We start from the raw sequence: 22,502 nt of genomic DNA on the forward strand, positions 1-22,502 counted from the left end.
AGGTTTCATAGCCTATTTGTTCATCACCCTGTCTACTGAGCAAAGAAGACGATTTTCAAAATAAAACGTTTGTTGATCTTTGAACCTCTGCTTCTGAGTCCTTAAGCCCAGGCCTGACACAGTGTTGCCAACTCCTCAGTAAGGAAAGTCTATTGGCTGTCCTAAAAGTCGCTAGAAGTTGCTAAATGATGTCATTGCCTAATTTGCATAACTGGCCATGAGCACTTAATTGTAATTAGGGCTGTAGCTATCGATTCTTTTTGGAATCGATTAATCTAGCACTTTATCGATCGATTAATCGATTAATCGTATATATATATTTTTTGCATTTTTAAACAACCAAAACAAATAATGCATGACGAAAATGATGTGGCTGTAAAATGATCAACCATTTGGCTTTTATTTCTTTAAATAACAGAGGTATTTCTTACAACTCCAACATTTGGCTCCAAAACTTTATTGCAATTTACTCATTTAGTGCAAGTGCAAACAATTAAATAACAATACAGTTTCAACTCACTGTAAAACATGTATAACATGTAACACTATGAATCAATACAAACTTAAATAGTAACGGCCATTTTGCCTTAGTGTTGTCTTATACAACATTACAAAAAGGGATTGCACCTTCTAACCACCTACTAACAAATAATATATAATCTCTGGGATAGGCCTATTTGCTATGGTAACCTAGCAACCTATGTGTGTGCACGCATGCTGTGTTATATATAATTTTATGTTATACACAGCACCAAATCACAACAGAAGTCATTTAAGGTCACTTTTCCTATAGAACCGGTCCGGACCGTGTTCATTTAATTAATAATTTCTTCATCGTCGCGCATCTACAATTCTCCACCGCTTTGTTTTACGAAGGGAGGAGCTCCGGACCGACGTAAACAAACACGCGTGCACACACACTTACAGACAGACAGAGAGAGAGGGAGAACATGTCACGTCGGTCTCAACTGTCTGTAAAGCAGATATCATATCTACGTTTTTTAAACGCGCACCAACTGATTCTGCTCTGGCATGTCATCTCGAGCCTTCGCAGTTCTCCGTCGTGGTGGCGGATACGCAATGCAATCCCCCCCGGGCTGCTGGAGAACCAGCGTGAGGACGTGAGTTTAGAGGACCAATCACAGCCCTTGCCGTCTCCGTTTCCCCGCGACGGAGTGCCGGACACTCCGCGCCCGGAGAGTACGGAGAGGCTCTCCGGCTCTCCGGCGACGGAGAGGGCTCTCCGTGTCCGTGTACGGCACTTTACGCAGTAGTATTAACAACGGTCCGTGTGGAACATTCAAGATCCCTGCGCGTCATAGGAATTTAACGACGCTTCGAGGCAGAGTTTTTGCCTCGACCAATTTTTGTAATCGAGTAACTCGAGTAACTCGATGAATCGTTACAGCCCTAATTGTAATGGACGCTGTAGGAGAGAGGAATAACGTTGTGGGAGAGATAAAAAACACCCTTAATGTGGTTAGAACTACAAATGAACTTATTTTAGTGCAGTGATTTATTTTGGACAAAGAAAATTTTATATTTACATCCAGCCCTGACTGTAACCTAGGGTGGGATCAGCCAGCGACGGCTTCGCCCATGAGCAACTCACAGACTGGACGGGAGGGGTGAACTTCTCCCGCTCTGACTGCAGCTGGGAGGGACTGTTGCGCGAGGACTGGGCCGCCTGTGAGTGCTTTGGGACGGCAGCACCCGCTGCTCGTTGAACGATACGTGCTTTCACGTCAGGGTCTCCACAAGTCTCCAATAACACCACCAGAGTCGCTAGAGGGGTCTGAAAACTCGCTAAATATAGCTGTATCCTAAAGCAGTAATTGTGTTAGTTATATTATGATTTACATTAGATTAAGTAAAATCTAAATAGATTAGAGTCAACTGTATTTCCTGCTTAAACCTTCCACTACAACAAAATGCAGCTTTCTATTTAAACAGTAGCATGTAGTGCTTTCAGAAGAAGTTAATGTTTAAAGTGCTGTGGTGTAAAAGGGGTTGGAGTGCTACATGACTCCAGTTTTAAATGTTTAAACTGTATGTAATATTTGAAATTCTTAATGTTTGAGTATTTTGTCTCCTCCTATGCTAATCCCTTTCCTTTGTATTTCTAAAAAAAATATGCAGGGTCAATGCTGAAATATGTGCAAGGAGGAGCACATGGCCAAGAGGAAGAACCAGATGATGAACAACCAACCACCAGTACTTCATTCAACAATCAATCCCAGCTGATCGATCAACAGCCCCAGCCAGCCCATCAACAGCCCCAGCTAACCCATCATGAACCCCAGCTGACCAGCAGGTCTGTAGACTCCAGCTCTGATCAACTACCATCACCCAGCAATTCAGGGTTAGGGTTAGGGTGTCGTTCTAGGTAGAGTGTTCCTCCTTGTGCTGGTCAGGACACTGCATGAAAAGTGGGATATTCGGCCCCGTAAACGCCAGGAAATCTCCCTAATTTTCGGCAGTTAACGACAATTTACAGGCCGAAAATGCCGGAAAAAAAAAAATGCCGAAAAATTGTCGGAAACGAACCATGACGTATGTGGAGCTCGCGGAGGTGCGAACGGCTCTAATTAGCATATGAATAGCAGCGAAACCACGTCTGCCCAGAGAATGTGTGGCCTGGCTTGAGTTTCCCCACTCAGGATTGGATGAATCCACTACTTTTAAACACAAAAAATCACTCGTGATTGGTTGGCAGATCTGTCACTATTGGTTCTTCTTTTCTCCGACTCTTGCTTTTTCGTTGCCATTACGGAAAAAAACACAGCTTGCTGTCAAGCCTGCAGTCAAACGTGAGTTGTGGGCGTGAGTTGTGAGGCCCAATCGACCAGACCAGACCACTGCAATGGAGAAGGGGGCACCACGGAGGCGAGGGGGGATGGCCTATAATAATTCATTTTGCGAGCAAGTAGTCCTGATTGTAGAGTGAAATAGTATCTATAACATACACAGTACTTGATTTCACATTAAAATCTCGATTATGATTACCATGGTTTTTTTCATCAATGTATTTTGGTGCCCCCCAGGCGTCTGATGCCTTACGCACATTGCGTATTGTGCATAATGGTAGCAGCGGCGCTGTATGTTATTTTTATTTCTTTTATTTGAACAGGGACAGTGCACAATAAAACATTAACCCTGCATATAACAAGGAGAGATGCATTGCACCGGGTTTTAGCAAGTTGCTATTTTCCACCCGTAGTCCCTGGGCAGGTAGATGGAACATACAATAAATTAAAAACAGTTACTAAATATACAAAGTTATGAATACACACATTACCATAACACTAAAATTAAAACAATTCAAAATAAATTACCCACCTCCCGCCAACTTTTATAAACAAATATACCCCCCCATCAAATACACACACACACACACGCGCGCGCACACGCTTACAAATGTCTACAAGGTTAACACAAAGTTAACACAAACTGATGCTCATCTGTTGTGGTTAGGGAGTGACCATGTAGATTACTGACTTTTTAACCAACCGGTCACAGAGGGTGCTTGTTAATGGCTCCTACTCTGACATCCTCCACACCTCCACTGGCTCCCCGCAGGGCTGTGTCCTATCGCCTCTGCTTTACATCCTCTACACCGATGACTGCAGGTCCACCCAGCCAAATTGTCACTTGGTTAAATTCGCTGACGACACAGTCCTGCTATCTCTGCTCTCTACCCTAAACCTTCACCACAGCTCTGTTCTTCAGGACTTTATCACCTGCCCACATAGCAAGCGGGTCCGGGCCAGATCCGGCATCAAGCCGGCACCTCTGGCCTACATCTGGCATGGCAAATAGTATGTTAGCCAGATGTGGGCCAGGTCTGGCAGTGATGGCACTGTTTATGAAATGGCATGCCAAATGTGGGCCAATTGTGGTTAGGTGTATGTGGCTCAGGTCTGTAGCAGACAGGACTGGGCCTGATCTGGCATCAAGTCGGCACTTCTGGTCTATTTCTGACAAGGCAAATAATATGTTAACCAGATGTGGGCCAAGTCTGGCAATGATGATACCGTTTATGTGATGGTACGCGATACATGGGCCAATTGTGTTTGAGTTTATTAGACCCTAGAGTGACTTTGACTAGGGTCAAAGGGGACTATTTAAGGTAAAAAAAAAAAAAAAGGAGACAGGTTTTACACATTTTATTTATTTTTTTTTTTTAAGTATATTTTTGGGGCTTTTATGCCTTTAATTAATAGGACAGTTCAGAGAGTGACAGGAAATGGGAGGCAGAGAGGGGGAATGACAGGCAAGAAAGCTGAACGCGGGATTCGAACCGGGGCTGCCTGCAGTGAGGACTATAGCCTCAACACATGGGGTGGGTGCTCTACCAACTGAACTAAACACCGCACCAACACATTTGAATTTTAAAAAGGCAGGACAATCCCTTTTCTTTAATAAATGATCAAAGCTTTGTCTGAGAAGGCTGAAATCCTGACATGGCCTCTGCAGTTTGTAAAGTCCCCAGCCCATACAACCTTCAGAAACTTGAAAGGTTTCTGAAGGTTGAAACCTGAAACCTGGCTTGAAAGGTTTTTTTTTAAATGTCTAAAAGACACACACACACACACACACACACACACTGGCTTGAAAGGTTTTTTTTTAAATGTCTAAAAGACACACACACACACACACACACACACACACACACCCCGAAACCAATGCTTAGAAAAATAATGTAGGAACAAGTTTTTCTTAAAACTATATTTATAGACTTTCGTAGATGATAGAAAGCTCAGTCCTGAGCCTCTCCTTGTGTGGCATGGGGTATGCCCTCACGGTGGTATTCAGAGCCTCTTCAGGGAATATTTTCAGATGCCGGTCAAACAGCTTTGCCTCTAGCAGCACGGCACTCACAAGGTAGCTGGTGAAGGAGAACCTGTCTTTGGCATGGCCCAGGATTGTTTCACAGATCTGTTAAAATTATAAAAATGTATACTCAGTAACACACAATTGTTAAAAAAAAAAAAAATTCTACTGGTGTTGGCATGAATGTGGCCATGATCTACTGTATCTACTGTCTCACAGTTCCAAAGTATGCATTTTATTATTCATGCAGACTTATTACTGTATCCTTGTTCGAGTATAATGGACAAGTAATGGGTGAGTAAAAAAAATTATTACCATCCATTACTGAATCTAACTTTGTAAAAACAGAGATTGTGACTTTATCACTTGGTTTAACACTTGAGTATGCCTACATCATTGGTCAGTAATGAATGCAGATACCTCTTTTGACAGCCTCTGCTACTCTTGTTCCTAAGGCTCTCCTTGATCTTGTGGTACCTGGTGCTTCTTGCTGCTGCTGTTGAGAGGAGCTTTGGTCCCTGAAGGGAGACAGATCAAAAGTGTGAGAATATGATTACAGTATGTCAATGCCATTATCAATAATTACTGTCTTTAAAAAAAACAGTAATACTAGTAAGTAATAAAAAATTGCCTGTGTTGCACAACTTTCTGGAAATGGCTGAAAAAATATCACTATTTCTGGATGTGCTAAACTTACTTATGCACACAAATGCAGATAACTAAATTGGCTCCTTACTTTTGAGTTCCTATACATTATAACCATCACAGCATGCTGACATTTAGTGATGAACATGTGCATAACTATTATTATAATTACTCTATATTATCTTACCTGATGGCCTGAACACTGCTGGTGAAGTTCTGCAGGGCACGTTTGATGAACACCATGTCAATGTCCCTCTTCTGGAGCTGTTGGTACATCATGTCAACATGAGGCATGATTTGATGAAACAGCTGTAGAAAAAATACGCAAACAGCTGTAGGAAACATACGCGGCTCTCAGCTGGATCTAATTTCGTTGGAACGACTTGTAATGACACCAAAGTCATCTGGGTGAGTAAATGATCGTATTTTATGCTAGAAATAAGGTCCAGATTGTAAAAAACGGTAATTATCCATTAATAATCAAAAGAAATATACCATCTGACCCATTTAAAAAAAAAAACAGTGTTATGAGTATGAAAAGCCTCTGTGGAGTTATCAACGTCCTGTATTAAATCATGAATGCTGTGCAGTGAAGATGCCAACAGCTTCCTCCTTGTTGATCTTCTGGAGGGATCTGGAAAGGGGAGCCGCAGCAGACGAGGACAGGACAGTTCTGCACTCTCGCACTCTCAGAGAATCCATGAGGAGCCAAAAACGCTGACAGACATGAGAGACATATGTGAAAGGCAGAAGATTACAGTACATAAATAACACAAGCTATACAAACTGAAATAAATTTATTTTTGCACAAGTTCCCTCCTGCGTCTCAATGTTTCCTTCGGTTGGAGTTACTTACTTCAGTTTCTCCACAACAGGCTGGGCAGTTAGTAAACAGAGACATCAGCTGGCTTTGGCACACAATGAACTTGTCAGTAGCCCTGAAAAAAGAAAATTACCTATTAATTTGCACCATGACACATCTTGGGCTGTGCCTGGAAAGCTAGGATAATAAGAGGTCAATCTTTATACAATTATGTAAGTGTTGGAGTTGTACCGCCTGTATGCATATAGATAGCATATATTATTAATTCTCTATATGAGTTATGTTACACTACCTGTTTCACGATGAGAAGGTCTGAGGCTGCACTGTGAGCCACAGTGGGGCACTGAGGAGCCAGGGAAAGCCTGTTGCTGCAGACCTGACTGTCATCTCCCCTGCCTCATTACTGCCGATGTCTCCCAAATCCTTCAAAATATAGCACATAAAATACATTAGGAATGTTTTAACTGTACAAACAGGGTCACTGGGCTATAACTAAACTTGACACTTCTTTTGGAAAACCGAGTGCCTTTTCATAAGATAGGTTGTGCAAAAAACGTTGCTAACGCTAGCTAGCGTTAGTTTAGCATTGCTCACTTATTAGCAAGCTAGCTGCGCTGCTCTACAACAACATGTCATGTTGCTTCTTATGTACGTCCAGTAAATGGGTAATTAGCAAATGTTATAAAAGAAGACTTACAAGTGGCTGTTCACGTTCAGCTGAGTCTCTGTCTGATCTGTGACTGTCTCCTGCCGGGGCGGCAGCACCAGCAGCTGCTGACAGACAGCGGTCTGGATGAGGCTGTCGGCACCGAAGGCACCGTACCGCACCGGGGGTTGGGGGTTGGGAGGGGGGGTCGCACAGTTCTTGCTTCGGAATCCCAGTTGAACTCCATCAGATCGCTGGAGTGATAATCCTCTGGTTTAAAGTGGGCAACACACAACCAAGTTTTTTGTAGCTGACGCAGAGGTGAAGCCCCTTCTCTTCAGCTGCACAACACACACCTAGGCACGGAAGATAGCACCTTTCTTTTTTTCTGTTAGAAAACCGGTGGACTCGTGACAGGCTGGAGTTTGTGAAACCACCACAAACTCAATAAATTACCATGTCCATGATAACGCAATCCAAACCTACTGTAAACACACTGACTCACAATAAGACGGCCGCTCTGACAGATAGCCATCTGCTCCCACACTAAGCTATGGCAGCGGCTAGCATACAACTCCCTCTCATGACGTAATATGACGCGATGTTGGAAAAAAAAAAGAGAGTTTTTAGGCGCTGTGCTCACTTTTTCGGTTAAATTTGTGCTCTTGTGTCTTGAAAAAACATTTCAAATCCTCACTCAACTTTTCAAATGGTATTTTTCACACAACATTACATATTTATTTTGTAAACCAGTATAACCTGCAATATGAAAAATCCTTAGGCACACTTGTATTGGGGGGTCAACCACCGTGCAAAATGTAGGGTCTCTAGGGTCAAAGGGGGCCATTTAAGGCCAAAAAAGACATGTAAAACTTTTTAACAAAAATATCAAAACTTTATCCTAAATGAATACGATTTGAGTATGTTGCTCAGCTAAAATTGTAATACAAGAACATTTTGTTCCCATAATTGGAGCTTTCTTCGCTTTCCTAGTGGCCAGCAGTGGTGAGCTTTTGGAATAGATAACAAGTTTCAAGTCATTCAGTTTGTTGGAATGGTGAAGCCTAATTTGGTTTGAAAATGTGAAAGTTTGAAGGCCCGCCTACCAAAAAGTAGATGTCTAATCAAAGCCAAACCAATGCTTATCTACTCATCTGGGGCTACAGAACATATCAAAAGCTCAGACTTCCACGACCTCTATAAAAAAAATGCTATAAATTTGTCAGTATGTCAGAGGGTGTAACACCCTTTTGAATTGGGCTTTTGAAAAGGACCTTTTTTCTAAATGACTTATATTTTGCTTTCGTATTCTTGTGTAGGGGCCCCAAGACAACTTCCATGCAAATTTTGGGGTCTCTAGGGTGAAAGGGGGTCGCATGGCAGCCAAAGAGACAGGGGGTATTAAAGGTGAAAAAACAGGATTGAAGGGATTTAGCCAGATTTTTATGTTGCTCACCTATAAGTGTCATACAAAAATATTTTTGTCCCATAATGATTAGAGCTTTCTAAAGCTACTTAGCTTTCCTATTCAAAACACGCTGTACACATTCAGGATGACAAACTCTCTGTTATTCCTCTTAATCTGCACACCAATGCACCAGTCTGCTTCGAGTCGGATTACGCTGACCACTGGGGCATACCTTTTATGCAAGAGTGTCACTGTTCTGTGCATGTTTAAAATACTTTTATTAAAACATGTTACTGTATGTCCTACTGTATAGCCTCCCCTTTCACCCCCTCCATGCCCCCGGCTTTACTGTGTGGCCCCGGCCGGTGGAGCCCCTGCTGCACCATCCAATGGGCCGCCGGTAATGCTCCACTGTCACACCAACTGGGGTAAAAGTCCTCGCAGACATCGCATGGGACACATAAATAATCAAAGTGCACATGCAGCTAGTGGAAATGAGCCAGGAAAGAGCATGCATAACAGCGTGACATGATCATTTCCTCAGAATGATTGACATGTTGGAGGACAAATAAGATGATCCACCCAGGGTGCTGCATTTGCAATGTTATAAAAGGTTGGCCACCAGAAAAATATCTATGACCCAGTAGGATTACAACCTATATGGACAACCCAGTTAATTTTTTGCTGGAAATCCAATATGGCCACCACAATATTAGCCCCTGTATAATTGAGGTGAATAGGGCAAAAATTTAAACTAAGAGATATCTCCATGAAACTTCACAGGTTGATCACTGACATGAAAGAGAACATCCTATGTATTGGAGGTTTCCATGAAGTTATATTTAAATATGCAAATAGGGCATTATTTGATTACATTACCCTTAACCTAACCCTAACACTGTAAAGTAACTCGGATTAATGGGTAGTCGGACTTTTGGGTGGTCGGACTGACGTATGCTCCCCCAATTCTGTATGGAGGCAATTTCCCGAGCAGCATCAGAAATCTCTCTAGTGAGAGGGAGAAGACAGACTTCAAAGCTAAGGCTGTTAAGAGAGGACTCAGGGTGGGGGAGGGGATGCCACCACAGGATGCCACTCAACAGGCTTAGAAACTGGCCTTCAGTGTCACTACAATGAGCTGCGAGAGCTAAAATATCAGTCTTTCCTAAATATTGTCTCAATATTCAGCCTTCCATGATAAGTCATTTTTTACAAGTAACAAAATTTAATAGAAAAGAAAAATTCTAATTGTATTTTTTTATTTTATTTTCAATAGTAATTTAAATATACATATCTGGTATAAAATATGTGAAAAACCCTATTAAAGATAAACAGCATTTAAAAAGTTCAGACTTCTGCTGCTCTGTATCTCAGATTGATTAAGTGCCATACTACATGCTCCTCTGAAAGTTCACAGTCAGGTCAGCTGCAAGTCAGGGTGGGGGAGGGGAGCTTTCAATGCACCTGCACCTCCAAACTCCCTCCAAAAACATTGCTGCGTTCAAGGCAGGCAGGAATCACTGATTTCCTGGAACTGAATAAATAATGATTATTAATACATGTATAACTTCTTAATCCCTTTATAATGTGAAATTATTCAAAGATAAAAAAAACTATTCTAACTCATTTTTACTAATCAAAACCATCCCATGGCTTGCATGACTGAGAATACTGCTTAAAACTATATTTGAAGTAATTATTTAATATGGGAGTAATTACCTCAATCTGTAGTATTTTTGCATTGAAATATTTGATAAAAGTTTCCTTTCAATTTGAGGCCATAACAGTAGTGAAGTTTCCCACTGCCTAGAGCAGTGAAGTTTCCCACTGCCTGTGAATGCATCAGAGAAGCCAACGGCGACGGCTAACAAGTCCTTCATCTCTGCTAAGTTAATCAGCGGATCCTGCGGAAAGTCGACTGAGGACTCGAGGTATTTTTGCGGTACTATTTATTTTTATAAATTTTTGCATGTTATCTTGTCGACATTCAAATTACTCCATTTACTAAATGTTTGAAACCTTAACGTCTATTGTATCCTTATAGCATGAAGTCCGCCAATAAAGCCAAGCCAAGCCATATTAGGTCGATTGTAACGTTACAAAATACATAAATTACGAGATTGAAACAAACAGTGAAAGTGATTCAGATTTTAATGATGAACATCTGTGATAGACTGCCATGAGCTGTTCTCATGGCACAATCCTTTGTGCATATGGTGGCATGCAAGGTTAGCCACAACCACTAGCCACAGCTGTAGTCACCAAGGATGTTATTTCAACCAGTATGTAACAAATTACGTTTCCATGCTCGACGCTTTTTTTTTTTTAATGTCGACTCACTCGATTGTGATTTTATATAGAGGACGTGTTGAAAATATCAAGATTAAACTCTGCAGGGGAATTCAGCACCGTTTTGGGAGGAACCCGCATAGTCAAAAATGTGTTGTGCTCGGTTTAGGTGTAGGGAGGACCCAAAATGCGGACACTGAGGCTGGAACTGATTACAGGAGTGATTTATTTATTTATGAATGGGAGGCTGTAGATGGTGCGGGAGCTGTGCGCTCCAGGCGGAGTCTCAGTCTGGTAGCGTGGAGGTGACGGCGCGGTGGCCCATGGGGAGGCCGGTGGGAATGTGGTGCGTCGATACGCCGGAGAACACAGAGGGAGTCCACTGGCTGCAGAGGTGCGGAGGGCTGGATGGTCGGAGCAGGTGACACAGGGAGTCGGCGGGCTGGTGAACACAGAAAAGCACGAGGGTAGTTAGTAATTTCCAAGAGAGCGGAACGAAACGAAACAATAGCAATCGAGCGTTACACAGGAGCCATATACCACATCACGTAGACGTAATCATCTGGCAGCAGGCAGCGTGAAGAGCAGGGCTTTATCCGCAGCCGCTGATTGCCAACCTGCTGCAGGTGCGCACCACGGCTCCGGTAGGAAAGCTCCGCCCAGCCTCTCCAAGCACCTCTGCAAGCACAAAACAAAAAGAGACCACACCAAGCACCAAAAATCCCCCACCAAAATATCACAGGACACAACAAAATGACCTCCTAGTGTTTACCAAACCACACCTTGACCTTGTTGGAAAGCGTCATGAGGTCAAAGAAAGATGTGAAGGAGAATTCAAAAGGACTGAAATGTCTGCGGTGCTCAGATAATCTGACTACACTATGTCTTCAGGTGTTATTGACATGGTCTGCGACGGAACAGAAGCACATGGCTAATTCAAATGCAAAATAATGTCATCACACTGTTTGGACCTTCTCTTGAATTATAAACTGTAATAATTATAAACTTGAGAGGCAGAAGAAACTTTCCTGGAGAAATGTACTTAATAACCCTTGTGTGGTGTTCATATTTTTGTACTCAACCTGTGGGTCTGGTGGACCCGCTGCATTTTGGGGTATTTAATTCACCACAATCAAATAATTTCATGTTAAAGTAACAGTTGTTTACTTTATTCGTACACACACACACACTCACACACACACACACACACTTCGGACTAATTAGATAAATGACCTGTAGCTTGTAACTTACAGAGAGTGGAAGCTCCTTCCACACCGCTGCTGAAAACCAAATCTGCATGACCAGAGCGGCGGACCCGCGGTGTCAGAGCTCTCGTCTCTGTTGCACAGAGTCCACGGCACAAGCGCGCCCAGTTGTATTTAATGAATTATTTTACTCTTAAACCGTTTAATAATAATAATAATAATAATAGGCCTATATAATAATAATATAGAGTTTATATTACACACATATGTGTGTGTGTGTGTGTAGGAATAAAGTAAACAACTGTGATATGTATATAGATAGAAACAACTGTGATATGTATATAGATAGATAGATAGATAGATAGATAGATAGATAGATAGATAGATAGATGTGCATATATATATGCTAAGTACACACATTTTAAAAACAAACTTCACTTCACTTACAGTTTACTTACAGTAAAAAAAAAAAAAAAGGGCTGTTGCGCTGCCTGGCTCACCTGCAGCTGGGCTGTCAGAGCAGCTCTGCTCTCCCTCTCTCTTCAGCCTTGTGTTTGGCTGCACTTGTACAAAAAAAATCACAAGCACTTTCAAAATGTAAAAGCGTGTGTTTTATTGTTACTTCTGTAGCCAACACACCACGGAGCGGCGCTCTGATCACAGGAGCACAGAAAAAAGAAACAAACTATGCATGATATTTACCTAATATAAACTCTATATTATTATTATATAGGCCTATTATTATTATTATTATTAAACGGTTTAAGAGTAAAATAATTCATTAAATACGACTGGGCGCGCTTGTGTCGTGGACTCTGTGCAACAGAGACGAGAGCTCTGACACCGCGGGTCCGCCGCTCTGGTCATGCAGATTTGGTTTTCAGCAGCGGTGTGGAAGGAGCTTCCACTCTCTCTGTAAGTTACAAGCTACAGGTCATTTATCTAACATCACAATTAGTCCGAAGCTGTTTAAGGACGGTTAAAATGAAACTTAAGGTAAATATCATGCATAGTTTGTTTCTCTTTTCTTTGCTCCTGTGATCGTGTTGTAACAGTCAGAGTATAACAGAGCACTACCAGTTGACGCCACATGGTGGCACCTCCTTTTTGTTTGGTCACTTGGTATCACCCTTTCTCCCCGAGTCGACCTCCTTGACTTCAGTAATGTGGACGCTGGTGAAGGCTGCAGGCAAGGAACATATCTGTCCTTCGTTTATTATTTTGCTGAAGGTAATAGTTTATGCCGTGAGACCTGGCTTGTATGGTCTGTATCTGTGAATAAATGTACAGCGTGGAAATCCCTCCACTTCGTCTCCGGCCTCACAACTTTATTTTATGCTGGAGCTATGCTAATAGCATCCGTGGCTAAGCTTTCCGCCAGCTCCACGTTACAGTGTGTTGGCTACAGAAATAACAATAAAACACACGCTTTCACATTTTAAAAGTGCTTGTGATTTTAGTACAAGTGCAGCTAAACACAAGGCTGAAGAGAGAGGGACAGCAGAGCTGCTCTGACAGCTCAGCTGCAGGTGAGCCAGGCAGCGCAACGGCCCTTTTTTTTTTTTCTACCTTCTTCCTTCATGGGGACTGCCCTGGATTACTGGCACACGCCATAGCCGCATGCATTCTGTTTTAAATATGAATATTAATATTAATATTAACGATTAATCGATAATTGATTGTTAATTTTCCCGATGATCGATCAAAAAGACTGCTTCAAATGCCCATCCCTAGTAAGCAGAATCAATACCTGTCACAAAATCTGTTTTGTTATTGCTCTATTTTTTAAACACAATTTGTCTTGTATTTTCCTTCTTTGCAGGGCTTACTTTGAGCCAAAACTCCAGGTACATTAAAAATTGTAAGCATTATGGAGGGGACTTGGGACTACAATGAACGGAGCAATATGAGAAGAAGAGTATTAAGAAAAGTTGACAAACTAATACAAACATTAGAAAATGAAACCCATGATGAAAATGTGGAGGGCTTAAATATTGAAGCATCGGGTGGGTTTGAGGAGATGCACGCTGTAGATGACAATGTGGGGGGCTTAAATAATGAAGCATCGGGTGGGTTTGAAGACATTCACACTAATAGTGGCGGAGAGAGTGAACTTAGTCGGAATATGGAGGAAGAACATAGGTTTGATGATTCTGATGAGATGGACTTGGATCATAGGGATGCATGCAGTGAGAGCGTTCGTGATTTAGGGTCTTCTCTGGCAGACTGGGCCATTGAATTTGAAATGAAATTTGCGGTAAGGTCCAGCTACTGTTAATTTGAATTGGTATTGTTATTTCCTTGCATACTAGATGGACTGTCTAATGCACCAGCCTCTTTAATTTTGTTTATTCCCCTCCTCAAGAGCATATACCATTCAGAAAACTACCAACCAAGGAGGGGCATCTTTGCAACACAAAACCAAATAAATCCAATGCTTATTATGCTGATTGCAGAGTCCATCATACACCCGAGGTGAAGCTGTGTGTCCTCCAGCCTGCATCAGAGAGGCCAGTCATCCCATCGGCTGCACCAGAAAAGCCTTTCATCACTTAATCTGCACCAGAGAAGGACCGTTTCATCTGAGCCACAGCCACTAATAAGAATACCACAAACAAATTTTAACATGTGAGCATTTTATTGATTTATGATTGTAATCTGCTGTCTATAACACAATTTTTATGTGGTCAGGTGTTTAACTGCTTATCCACAAAACCTTTTTTTCCCTCCTACCTGACCTGTGAAATATTCTGCCAATGACAATCATTTCACTGTCCGAGGATTGAAGTCCATAACTGAAGAGGAGATGGGTGTCGAACCAAATCTGCTGCCGCCATTAGCTGATCATCAGTTACGTTGAGGAGCGGCTCAATAGTTCGGATTTACGGTAACTATTACACATGACACATGTTGTGACACACACACACACACACACAGACACATACAGTACAAACATACACCATTAGGTAAACTTAGATAAATCTAAGTTTCATAAGGAGTTTCAAAGTCTTAGGTTAGGTTTTGAATGAAAGTTGTGAGTTACTTGTGCTTGTAGACATTTGTGTTTTTCTTACATAAATGACTTTGTTTACATTAAAACTACAGGTCTCTCAGTCCGTGACTTTTCCATATTTGATGGTTTCTAAGGCTTACAACTCATACAAATGAAACACACTCGATTTCTGGGCATTTATACCTTGGGCGGACAATATCTTATTTTTTTCCTCAATATTGTTTTCATCTACAGTTATATTTATCATTATATGCCCGATTCGGGAGGGAGAGAGAGAGGGAGAGACATGTCCCCAGCATCCCGAGTGTAAATTACTCATTGCATAATGTAACACAACAGCGTTATGCAGTTTCCAGAAATAGGTAACAAATCAGGATATTTATTCATGTTACCCTCTGTTTAGGAAAATAAAGGTCTCAGTCACATTTGAATAAAATAATGCAATTAGGCTACTATGATATCATGGGATCTTTTTTCAAAGATATTTTATTTTCATTTCCATAATTCAGAGAGGATCACATTTGAATAAAATAATGCAATTAGGCTACTATGATATCATGGGATCTTTTTTTAAAGATATTTTTTTATTTTTTTTTATTTTTACGAAATGAAACAAAATTTCATTTTGTTTCATTTCGTTAAGTAAAGATCCTCTCTGCTCATTTCGTTTCATTCCTTGCAGACTGGGAGGTAGAGCACATGTCGACGCAGTGTGTCTTGTTGTGCTGTGCGTCACCTGGCTGGCTTAGGGTGTCACCAGTCTCATTATCACTGTTTGTGTTGTCTGTCAAATGAATGAAACCTATCGACTTTCTATCGGCCGCGTCTTGTAGCCTATTTCTATCGAGGAAAAGTTATTTCAGGATATCATTATGTTTTATCACCCAGGCTGAAAGTGACATAGGCTATTGAAAGTTCACACACACTGAGTTAATTAACTGCTGTGTGGAAAACCATGCTGTGGTCTGTAATCGCGGTGCAGACAGGTGTGTTTGGAGCTGACGAGAGGATCTAAAAATTGAGTGAGACGTATAGCTGCCATTGTTACATTTTTCTCATTGAAAAACTATACTGTATTATTATATTGTCTGTCCATTTCCCATTCATGTTCACTGCTCCCTGCTGCTGTATGTTGTCGTCCTCCTGCTCACAGATGCCACCTGGTGGTTGTTTGGGCACATTGCCGCTTCTCATGAAAATACAATTGATCCTCCACTAAAAAGGCGCGTGACTCTCACGTGACTCACAAGAATGGATGTACCTACTGTAGCAACAGCAGGGGGCTGCCATTTGTGAAGCTGCTACATTTTTTTTTAGACTAATCAATTAGTCTAAATCAGGGGTTTTCAAAGTGTGAGAGAGTAAATCCCTGTAATGGAAATTTTTAGTGTATACTTGTTTATTCATTTCTACTGTTTTGTGCTCTCTGTCTGATACAATAGCAATTAATTTTGTGCATGTTCGTACCTAACATCGTCTGATTCTTGTTTTTGACGCCTGTTGCTGACCTTGGTGTACATTGTAGTCTGTTTCAGCAAGATAAAGTTCACTTATAGGGGTTCTGACACATTCTACAAAAACCCTCTGTTCAATGTATTATTTGTTCCATTCCTTGCAGACTGCGTTGCACTCTGTTTGACTGAGAACTGTCTTTGCAAAGAATAAAACCCTTAAAAGTCGATCTCAACATCTTTATTTCAGATCTTGCCGAACAAATTTCCATAACATCCCCCCTCAGAGAAAAAAATAACAGCTGCACCCCCCCCCCCCCCCAAATAATTACTATTGCTATCATTACTGTTAATATTTTTGCTGTTGCTATACGTCATGTTTCATGCATTGTCAGACATTGGGATGGCATTTAGCTCGGCAGCAGCAGCTTCTCCATCATCACTGAACACAATTGAACTCCCACTCCCACTGTTCAACAACCAAATGCTGATATAGTTGGCACTTAGTGGCACACATTAATGAACTGAACAATGTTAATGAAATGTGTCATCTTCTCTGACCGAACAGGACCATGGCGTCTCCGAGTTGAGGTGGTAAACGCTGACATGCTGGTTTGCGAGTGTGGCTACCGTTAGCAGTGCTAGCAGCAGTCTGCTCTCCGTGCAGGATAACATCCACATGCTTGTACTGAATGTGGTTATGCATTGCTCCGGTCGAGCACTTATACCGGTATGCCAGTTTACTCTGACACAGGCTACATCCTTATTTTCATTTTCTATGTCAAGATACTGCCAGACCTTGCCGCCACCTTTTACACTAGATGCGGGTAAAACAGTTTAACCGACTAGTATTTCTGGTGACGACAAGCGATGTTTGAAACGTTTACATGACCAGTCGTTTAATCAGGAACATCCCTAGTGCTTTATATGTGTACTGGGGGACTGGGAGATGCATGTTAATGGCCAAACACACTGATGGTTGTTGGAATGTAATCATATTTATTGAGCTAGTCATCAGATGTGTCACTTGTGAACGGTACTCTGATATTCATTAATTTGTGTGTTTGTATGTGTGTGTCTGACTTCTGATGCCACAGACCAAGAAATCGAGACCAGGATTACAAAATGGTTGCAGAAAGCACCTGATGGGAACAGCGGAGGAAGTGAGTAAATGAGAAGGATGGACAATGAGAGAAGCTCTTATGCCTAATGCATTTTAGACTTTTGATCTGAACTCTTCACCTTTGGAAGGTGCTACTGCTGGTGGAACACATGGAGACGTGATGTTCCTATGCATGGTGTGAAAGTCTATGCCAAGTTGTTTTGTCTAAAATATTCAATGTTGGTTTTTAAACTGAAGATATGGCAGTGAATGTTAAATTTGTAATAATGTTCTGTAGACTCTTGACATGTTGTGTTTGCTGACAGATGATGTTTTAAGAATATGTTAAGGTATTATGCAACATTCTGCTGCATTGTATGTTTTTGAACAGTCTATGCCAGTGGCTCTCAACTGATGGGTCAGGACCCAAGTGGGTCGTATATGTGAATGGAAAAAAGTCAGACTTTTATTTTGAAGTCTATAATTTCTGATACTGTGCTTTTATTATGAAGGGTGTGTGTTTACCATGAATGCAGCATGGCTGCAGTCATATACTGCCAACTACACAACTTTTCAGTGTTAAAATGTTGCCGCTTTTTGAATTGTGAAAAAAGTACTGAATGTTCCGATGCATATTGCACTTATCTGATAAAACTTTGCATTGATTATTCAATATTGGAAATGTATTTTGGTAATTAGCTGTGAAAATAAAGTCATTTGTATAATTGTACCACTGTTGCTTTTTAATCCGGGATGCAGCATTGATTAGGCTGACGTCTGGCCCAGCTCTGGTCCACATGGGGCACTTGCACTTGGCTGACACTGCAAAGAATGACGGTCCCCCCAGTGGCCCAGATCTGGTTAGCCAGAGCTGGCTCACACATGGGCCAGCTCTGGACCAACTGAGGCACTTGCATTCGGGTGACATACCGCAAAGAATGACGGGCCCCCCAGTGGCCCGGATCTGGTTTGCCAGAGCTGGTTTACACATGGGCCACCTCTGGACCAACTGAGGCACTTGCATTCGGGTGACATACTGCAAAGAATGACGGCCCCCCAGTGGCCCGGATCTGGTTTGCCAGAGCTGGCTTACACATGGGCCAGCTCTGGACCAACTGAGGCACTTGCATTCTGGTGACATACCGCAAAGAATGACGGCCCCCCAGTGGCCCGGATCTGGTTTGCCAGAGCTGGCTTACACATGGGCCAGCTCTGGACCAACTGAGGCACTTGCATTCAGGTGACATACAGCAAAGAATGACGGCCCCCCAGTGGCCCGGATCTGGTTTGCCAGAGCTGGCTTACACATGGGCCAGCTCTGGACCAACTGTGTGTGTTTGCAGTGGTCCATATCTGGACCACTGGGTCATTCTTTGCCGTATGTCAGCCGAGTGCAAGTGCCTTATGTGGGCCAGAGCTGGGCTGGACCAATTTTGCTATGTGGGTGGTGTGAGGGCGCCTGTCTCCAGCTGAACTCAACAAAGACTAAATAGGTGATTGTGACATTCTCCAGCAAGCAGATACAACTGGCAGAGGCCATCACTACCACCATCTGGGGGAACCTGTGGAGGTGGTGGAGGAATACAGGTACTTGGGCACAATTTTTGACGGCCTTCTGAGGTTTTCCAAAACCACTGCGGAGATCCTGAAAAAGTGCCACCAGAGAGGAAGCTGAGATCGTTTGGAATGAATAAAGTCATTCTCCTGACCTTTTACCACTCCTTCATCGAGAGTGTCCTAACATTTTCATTCATCTCCTGGTTTTATTCCATCAGCCTGCATGTATGGACACGTTTACTTAGCATCACCAAAGTCTGCTCTAAAATCATTTGACACCCTGTTAGAGCTCTGTCTGCTTTCTGTGACCAACAAACAATCCGCACTGCTCACAGGATCCTACATGACCCCTCACACACTCTACACTCAGTGTTTGAGTAGCTCCCACCAGGCCGCAGGCTGTGCTGTCCACGCTGCAGAACACAAAGGAGGAGGGCCACCTTTGTCCCCACAGCAGTCCAGCTCCTGAACTCTGACACCTCCCTGTCCCAACATCACTGCCCCCATCTCAAAGGTCCTTATTAGGCCTAACATTTCAGGCAGTTCCCAGGTACTCCAACACTTTGCCAAACTTTGCTGTAAAAAGGTCCTTCTGACCATTTATACCAAATCTTAGTCTTTCTAGAGAAATATAGTCTGATATCACAGACTTCCATAGATGTACTGAAGGAGGTTCATCTCCCACCCATTTTGTCATAACAGCCTTTCGGCCCAACATAAGCAAAACATTTACAGTGTTCTTATGTGATCTTAGAGATTCAGGGATATATCCCAATAGACATGATATTAGATTAGGTTGTAATTGCTGCTTGATTATCACAGTAACCTCATCACATACAGTTTGCCAAAACCGTCAAATCTTTTCGCATTCCCAGAGGCAGTGAAATCTTGTCCCTAAAATAGTCTTACATTTTGGGCAGTTTGGGGAGGCCCCTGCTGTATATTTACTATACGTATGAAGATAAATAGACATTTTGTAAGATATTATATTGCATTTCTCTGAGTCTGTTACATATGGATATTTTCGAAGGTAGAAGTAAAATTTCCTCCCATATTTCAGTCTCTATTGTTGTTTTTAACCCATGAGTCTCCCATGATTTCCGTAGGAATGATAGTCTGTCTGTATTCAAATGTTGCAGCTTGGAATAAAATTTGGAGACAAAGTGACCTTGACTATCTAAAAGAGTCTTTTCTAATAGTATCCATCTTAGTATATACATAGTGTCTGACCTGAAGGTATTTGTAAAATTCTTTTGTTTGTAGTTTGTATGTTGCCTGTAATGATTCAAATGTTTTAAATTTCCCCCAAAGGTCATAAATATGGTAAATTCCTGCTTCATTCCAGTTCTGATAGTTAGATCAAATGCCCCCCCCATTTAAATCAGGATTATCAGTCATTGTTGTTAAACAACTCAATTTATGTTTAGTCCTTAATAATTTCCGTAGAGAATTCCAAGTATTACCCACATTAGTAATTAAAAAAATGTCTTTCCCCATAATTGGTAGTTAACTCCTGCATTTATCAAGAAAGTTGACAGGAGATTACGGTTTGGAGAAGGTTGCTTCAATCTCAAACCATGGTAGCTTTGGTTGAGCAGTTGCCCATATTGAGATAATTCTGGCTTGCATTGAGATTGTATAGTGGGGAGGCCCCATCCTACTTGTTCTTTTGGTAGTTGTAAAATATCTAAATTAATTTTAGGCTTTCTGCCAGCCCATATAAAGTCAGAGAGAGCTTTATTTATATCTTTAATGTTGTTTCTCTTCAGAGCTATGAAAAGCATAGATAGAGGATAAATCATTTTGGGGATAATTATCATCTTCATAAGATTGACTCTGCCAAGAAAGGATACAGGAAGCTTCTTCCAACTTAACACCTTGTCCTTAATGTGTTTTACCATGGGGTTAACATTTTCAGCATAAAGTTGACACATTTTAGGTGTTATTTTAACCCCAGGTATGTGAATCCATCTGGTGCCCAGCAAAAGGGTTTTACAAAGTCAGGTTCATACTCACACGAAAAACCGAGAGGCATGATTTCAGATTTTGTAAAATTAACCTTATATCCAGAGATTTGACCAATCTCTTTCACACAGTCGATTAGCGTAGGTATTGAGTTTGGTGGGTCTGGTGTTAATGTCAGGAGGATATCATCCGCGTACAGTAGAATTTTGTGCTGTGTTGTTCCTATGACCGTTCCTTTGATATTCGAGGTTTGTCGGATAGCTATGCTAATGGCTCTATAGCTAAAGAAAACAACAGAGGTGATAGTGGTGACCCTTGAGCTGTACCTGGAAAACTGGCTTGTTAAGACTGAGGCAGTGACCATTTTGTATAAAAGCTGTACCCATTGAACAAAATATGATTGAAAGCCAAATCTTTTCAACACTTAAAGCATTTATTTTCGCTCAATGCGATCAAATGCTTTCTCTGCATCCATCATTACTATAGCACTTGGAGTTTGATTAAAATTAAGATAGTGAATAATATTAACTAAACGTCTTGTGTTATTTGATGAAGTATGGCCTTTTATAAACCCTGTTTGGTCTGCATTAACTATATCAGTCACCACTCTTTCTAGTCGATTAGCCACTATTTTTGAAAGTATTTTTACATCCACTCCAAGTAGGCTAATCGGGCGATAAGAAGCGCATAGTTCTGGATCTTTCCCTTTTTTAGGGATAACTATAATATGAGCTTAGCACGTAGATTTTGGGAGTTCGTCCTGTTCAAAAGATTGGTTGAACATACGTTGTAATAGTTTGTTAATTTTACTTTTCATCTTTTTATAAAACTGTACACAGAATCCATCAGCCCCTGGACTTTTATCTGACTGGAGTGAGGAGATTGCTTTATCAATTTCTGTTAATATAACAGGTCTTTTCAACAGTTTAGCTTGTTCATCTGTTAGCTGAGGCATCTGTAAGCCATCTAAAAAATGATTACTGGTAAGTGTATCGTTGTCCAATTCTGAGGTATACAACATTTCATAAAATTTCTGAAAGCATTCATTGGTCTTTGTATTGTTTGACGGATTTGATCCTCATCAGATATTGCAGCAATCAAAGCTTTTTGGGGAGAGTTTCTTGCAAGACGAGCTAAGAACTTACTTGGCTTATTTCCAAATTCAAACAATCTTTGTCGAGCAAACAAAATATCAGACTCAGCCTTCTTTGTTAGTAAATTAGTCAACATTAGTCTTGCCTCCTTTAACTCTTTAAGCACCCCATCCGATTTGGATCTATGAAAATCTTCCTCTAATTTTTTTTCTTTTCTTTTCAATTCATGATTGTTCTTGAGCGTGCTCTTTTTTCTTCTTGCTAGAGAATGATATAATCATGCCTGGCATGTAAGCTTTATAAGCTTCCCACACCAATCTCGGATCAGAGTCATTGCAGTCATTTACTTCTAAATAGAGGTCTGTCTGTGTTTCCAAGAATTTGATAAAATTATCGTCATGAAACAGTGATGCATTCATTTTCCAAGAGAACGATCGCTCTGGGGGCCTAAGAGGCTGCATTTTCAGAGTG

The 22,502-nt window shown here is 41.5% G+C and overlaps 2 long non-coding RNA genes across 5 annotated transcripts in view; one reads left to right on the forward strand and one right to left on the reverse strand.

The window, feature by feature from the left end:
* LOC311275402 overlaps positions 1 to 18,145 on the forward strand; it is a 29,782-nt gene extending 11,637 nt beyond the window's left edge. The window contains exons 1-4 of one of the 4 annotated variants that reach the window (XR_014624862.1): positions 12,788 to 13,378; positions 14,306 to 14,736; positions 16,882 to 17,043; positions 17,411 to 18,145. This is a non-coding gene — a long non-coding RNA (uncharacterized lncRNA). Of the gene's footprint in view, positions 1 to 2,139; positions 2,315 to 10,219; positions 10,287 to 12,787; positions 13,379 to 14,305; positions 14,737 to 16,881; positions 17,044 to 17,410 lie in introns of those variants that run through there. The other 3 variants (XR_014624860.1, XR_014624861.1, XR_014624863.1) reach the window with 3 other exon arrangements.
* LOC311275183 lies at positions 4,855 to 7,111 on the reverse strand. The gene is made up of 5 exons (XR_014624827.1): positions 6,999 to 7,111; positions 6,594 to 6,724; positions 5,666 to 6,416; positions 5,254 to 5,351; positions 4,855 to 4,938 (listed from the first exon to the last, which is right to left on the reverse strand). It is a non-coding gene; the product is annotated as an uncharacterized lncRNA (long non-coding RNA).
* Positions 18,146 to 22,502: the final 4,357 nt, after the last annotated feature.

Source organism: Pagrus pagrus, assembly GCF_965226575.1.
Source record: "Pagrus pagrus genome assembly, chromosome: 19".
Taxonomy (NCBI): domain Eukaryota; kingdom Metazoa; phylum Chordata; class Actinopteri; order Spariformes; family Sparidae; genus Pagrus; species Pagrus pagrus.